Raw genomic sequence first — 6,413 nt, forward strand, 5'->3', positions numbered from 1 at the left:
CATTTTTCTCCTTGCTAATTTTTTTACTACATTTTCCGAAAAATTATTATCTCCCATTTAAAATAACAAGTGAAACATTTACATTTCAAATTTGTTGAAAAATATGTGGCTATATATTTTTTATCGTGATAATTTCTTATTGAACAAACATTCTCAAACTTTGGTCAAAGTTTTGATATTCTTGTGAATCATGATGTCTATTTGCAATTAGAAAATTGTAAGAGTGCTCATGTTTGGTTGTGCATTTAGCCTATGCATGGTAGTGATTTTTTATCATATAATTTTTTTGAAATTATTAATTTTAAATTCATTTTCAACTATATATTTTAGAACAAAATCACGTTCTTCAACAACATTTTCCTACCCTTTATTTTACACATTCTCACAAAAAAAAAATCACTTTTAAAAAAAGCTCTCCAAGTGATTTTGAAAACCGTTTTTCTCCATGCTTATTTTTACTGCATTTTCCAAAAGAAATCATTATCTTCCATTTGAAGCAATAAAAGAAACAATACGTTTCAAATCTGTTGGAAAATATGTGGCTATCTTTTTTTGATAGTGATCATTTTCAATTTTAAAAAAAGCTCTCCAAGTGATTTTGAAAACCGTTTTTCTCCATGCTTATTTTTACTGCATTTTCCAAAAGAAATCATTATCTTCCATTTGAAGCAATAAAAGAAACAATACGTTTCAAATCTGTTGGAAAATATGTGGCTATCTTTTTTTGATAGTGATCATTTATAATAGAACAAAACATTAGAATTCTCAAACCTGGTCCATGTTTTGATATTCTAGCGAATCATGATATCTATTTGCCATTTGAAAATTACAAGAGTGCCCATGTTTTTTTGTGCATTTAGCCTATGCAAGGCAATGAATTTTTATCAATAGGTTTTTTTATTTTAAATTATTTACTTTCAAATTCATATTCAACAATATATTTTAAAGTAGAATCACATTTTTCTATAACTTTTTCCTACTTTTTAATTCCACATTCTAAAAAAAAAAAATTACTTTCAAAAGAAGCTCTCCAAGTAATTTTGAAAATCATTTTTTTTTCCTGAGTCATTTTTACTGCATTTTCAACAAAAAATAAAAATAAAAAATCACTATCTTCTATTCAAAACATAAAAGAAACTTACGATTGAAATACGTCGAAAAATATGTGGCTTTCCCTTTTGGATCATTTGTAATTGAACAAAACATTAGAATTCTCAAACTTTGGTCCAAGTTTTTAGAATCTTGTGAATCATGTATTTGCAATTTTAATTACAAAAGTGCTCATGTTTGTTTGAGCATTTTGCCTATGCGTGACAATGACTCTAATTTTTTTGCTACATTTTCCAAAAAAATATTATCTCCCGTTTAAAATAACAAATGAAACATTTACATTTCAAATTTGTCGAAAAATATGTGGCTATCTATTTTTTATAGTGACAATTTCTTATTGAACAAACATTCTCAAACCTTGGTCAAAGTTTTGATATTCTCGTGAATGATGATGTCTATTTGCAATTAGAAAATTGTAAGAGTGCTCATGTTTGGTTGTGCACTTAGTCTATGCATGGTAGTGATTTTTTATCATATAATTTTTTTGAAATTATTAATTTTAAATTCATTTTCAACTATATATTTTAGAACAAAATCACGTTCTTCAACAACATTTTCCTACCCTTTATTTTACACATTCTCACAAAAAAAAAATCACTTTTAAAAAAAGCTCTCCAAGTGATTTTGAAAACCGTTTTTCTCCATGCTTATTTTTACTGCATTTTCCAAAAGAAATCATTATCTTCCATTTGAAGCAATAAAAGAAACAATACGTTTCAAATCTGTTGGAAAATATGTGGCTATCTTTTTTTGATAGTGATCATTTATAATAGAACAAAACATTAGAATTCTCAAACCTGGTCCATGTTTTGATATTCTAGCGAATCATGATATCTATTTGCCATTTGAAAATTACAAGAGTGCCCATGTTTTTTTGTGCATTTAGCTATGCGAGGCAATGAATTTTTATCAATAGGTTTTTTTTATTTTAAATTATTTACTTTCAAATTCATATTCAACAATATATTTTAAAGTAGAATCACATTTTTCTATAACTTTTTCCTACTTTTTAATTCCACATTCTAAAAAAAAAATTAAAGAAACTCTCCAAGTAATTTTGAAAATCATTTTTTTTTCCTGAGTCATTTTTACTGCATTTTCAACAAAAAATAAAAATAAAAAATCACTATCTTCTATTCAAAACATAAAAGAAACTTACGTTTGAAATACGTCGAAAAATATGTGGCTTTCCCTTTTGGATCATTTGTAATTGAACAAAACATTAGAATTCTCAAACTTTGGTCCAAGTTTTTAGAATCTTGTGAATCATGTATTTGCAATTTTAATTACAAAAGTGCTCATGTTTGTTTGAGCATTTTCCCTATGCGTGGCAATGAATTTTTATGATATATATATATTTAAAATTCATTTTCAAAAACATATTTTAAAATAAAATCACGTTTTCCAATAACTTTTCAACTTCTTAAATCACAAAATCAGGGAAAAAAAATCACTTGTAAGAAAGCTCTCCAGATGATTTTTAAAATCATTTTTCCGTTTGCTTATTTTTTACTGCATTTTCCAAAACAAAAAATTAATATCAACCATTTAAAACAGTAAAAAAAAAATACTTACATTTCAAATATGTCGAAAAATATGTGGCTTTCTATTTTATAAAGCGATAGTTTATTATTGAATAAAATTTTAGCAGTCTCAACCTTGGTCCACGCTTTGAATATCCTATGAATCGTGATTTTTATTTGTAATTAGAAAATTACAAGAGTGCTCATGTTTGTTTGTGCATTTGGCTATGCGTGGCATTGATTTTCTTTCATCAAATAGTTTTTTAAAATTATTTATTACAAATTCATTTTCAACTATATATTTTAAAATAAAATCATGTTTTTCTATAACTATCTCTACTATTTAATAAGGAATACTTTTAAAATAAGGTCTTCAAGTGATTTTGAAAATTGTTTTTCTCCCAGCTCATTTTTTGTTGCAATTTCCAATAAAATTATTATCTTCCATTTAAAACTATAAAAGAAACAATTAAGTTTCAAATATGTCGGAAAATATGTGGCTCTCTATTTTTGATAGTGATCATTTATTATTGAACAAAATTTTAGGTTTCTCAGACCTTGGTCCAAGCCTATGCGTGGCAATGATTTTTTATCAAATAGTTTTTTTAAAATTATTTATTTTCACATTTATTTTCAACTGTATATGTTAAGATAAAATAACATTTTTCTATTACTTTTTCCTATTATTTAATTACACATTCTAAAAAAAAAAAAAAAAAGAGAAAAGGTTGTTCGAGTGATTTTAAAAACCGTTTTTCTCTTTGCTCATTTTTTTACTACATTTTCCAAAAAAAAATATTTTCTTCCATTCAAACCAATAAAAGAAACATTTACTTTCAAATCCATTGAAAAATATGTGGCTATGTGTTGTCGATAGTGGTCATTTATTATTTAACCAAATTTTAGCATTCTCAAATCTTGGTCCAAGTTTTGATGATGTTGTGAATCATGATATATATTTGCCATTAGAAAATTACAAGAGTGCTCGTGTTTGTTTGTGCATTTAGCCTATGTGTGGCAATGATTTTTTTGTCAAATAGTTTTTTATATTATTCATTTTCAAGTGTATAAAAAAAACAAAAAAAAACTCACCTTTATTTACAACTTTTTCATACTCTTTTTAATCACACATTTTAAAAAAAAAAAAATCACTTTTGAAAGAGCTCGCCAATTGATTTTGAAAATTTTCTTTTCTCCTTGCTCATTTTCCTGCATTTTTTGAAATAAAAATTATTCTTCACTTGTTTCTATATCTTTTACCAATTTTTTTAATCACATTTTAAATGAAAATCACTATTCAAGTAAACTTCATACAAAAGGTTCAAAATAATCTTACACATTAGACTAAATTTTAAGTTCACATGTTTTCATACTCAAGATACTATTAAAGATCAGTTTTTCACCTATGAATAATTACTAACGAATTGTATCCATTGATAATCAAAAATAGATTATCCATTGGTAAAAGTATTAGACTTTTAACTATGAAAATCACAAATGGAAATTACGATTGGTAAAAGTTGTAGCTCTTCATCAACGGATAATCCATGCCTAAAGTTATCATCTAGTATGCATACCATTTACCAACAGCATTTCCGTAGGTGATGCAGTTCAATCTTTATTCTAAAAACTATGTCAACCTTTCACCAACGAATTTTTTGTGGGTGAATAGTAGTTAATATTACTAACGAAATTGTCATTACAAATATTAATTAATTTTAATAACTAAAGTTTTAAACATTCTCCTATAGAATAACAATAGGCGAAGGATAATTATTTTTCCAAAAAAAAAAAAAAAATCACCCTCTTCAAAAAACGAAATTTACGTATGTGAATTAATATTCATAGCACATACGGAAAATTAATTGATGATATTAATCAATTCTAATGATAATAAAAAAATTTGACCATTCACCTACTAAATATATATAGGTGAAGGGTAATAAAATATAAATAATTATTTATATAATAATATAACATTATGTAAAGGTACAATACATTACAGCCCAACCAAAGGAATTCTTATCCCACAATTAAAGTTCACAACAAAATCTTTACTGATATCATCTATAAATTAGAGGTCCAATAAGTGGTTAAACAACTTTTTGGGTGTTTTAATTCAGTGGGTTAAAAGTTAAAAAAAATAAAATTGAAATTATAGTTATTAAACAGCAACAACAACAACAATAATAAATTTGTTTGCCATGCCTCGCACCTCTGCCACTATTTACAATACTGATTTTTACCAATTGTAATAATGGACATTTACCAACGAAAAGTCAGTTGGTAATTGTTCATATGAAAATCCCAAGCGTACAAGATCATTATATAAGTAATAAGATTTATGAGTTAAGAGTATCATTCTCACGATAAATAAGGTCTAATTTCTAGTTCAATAATTACTGTTAAATTCGAAGTGTGGTGATATCAAGAGAGTTGTGATTTATATGTTCTCTATACTAGCTAGTCCTAAACTAAGAAAGCAAATAAAATATTTATCTAATTTATGAATGTATTGGAATCGTGAATCCCCCTATTGCTATTTAATTCAACTCTTAATTCATAATTTTGTAAATTCGTTTATTTAATACAATCGGTCATCCACTTTTATTCAATATTATTTTCCACGATATATTAGACCTATGTTTAACACAATCTGATCTTTTCTTCGTTCGAATTCATATGAAAAACATGCATTGATTCACAAGATTTATCACACATGATTACACATGCCATAAATATTATTCATAATACCTATTGTCCATATATTGATTTTACTGCGTTCAAGACTTATTGTGAGTATTCTTATACTACAATAAACAACTTACTATCTAATTGGTGATCAAGCAACTAAATAGTTCAATGGGAACGCAAAACCAATCAAGAAAAATCATGAAATACTAAATTACTTGTCTTGAATTAAATAGTTTGTATTTTATTTATTTATTTATTTATTATTATTATTATTTTTCCTTCCAGTGAGATTACATGTTCAACTAAGTTTTTAAGTTCACGTATTAAATTTGACGTTCCACCCTACGCGAACAATTTATTAGCTAGAGTAACTAAGGTTTTTAGTAATCCAAGTTCATTTTTATGCTTAGCCATGTAAAATTATGTGACATGCTCGAAAATAGTTTCAAAGTCACAAAATCATAATTAAAGATCTTTTTTCATCGAATCTAATTACAAATTCATGCTCCAAATTCTAGTTCTTGTTGCACTCTTATGGTCAAGATGTCAATTAAAGTAGACGTCCAATTACGACACCCAAATTCCCAAGTTTTGTAAGAATTACAGTGAAAATTAAGGTAAACAAAAACCATAATGCGCCAATTGAACATAAATCATAGTTTTTAAATCGTTAGTTTGATTTCACATTGTCTTGTCAGCGCTTCGATTCAAAAATCGAACCAAACTGTTGAAAATCATTCGATTTAAGTTTTGATAGTTGAAAACTGTTTGGAAAAAAAAAAAAAAAAAAGCAGCTCTATTCACTCAATTTATTTTTTATTTTTTCAGAAAAGTTACTTATTTAACACAATATAAATTATTGATTAGTTGAATATCTATTGTAACAAAATTTACTTGCTATTTTGTTTCTATTGACTCTTTAGATAAATAATGATTTACCATGATACTTTTCAAAGAATGAATTTGTGAGCTTAAATTTTATAGTTATAGAGGAACTCACTGACATTTGTGGAGATCAATTCTATTAAGGCTTATATTGAAATTGCAAACCAATATAGTTATTTTTCTACTTGTTTGAAATACGTT

The sequence above is a fragment of the Olea europaea genome, unplaced genomic scaffold (genome assembly GCF_002742605.1).
Source record: "Olea europaea var. sylvestris unplaced genomic scaffold, O_europaea_v1 scaffold1425, whole genome shotgun sequence".
Taxonomy (NCBI): Eukaryota; Viridiplantae; Streptophyta; class Magnoliopsida; order Lamiales; family Oleaceae; genus Olea; species Olea europaea.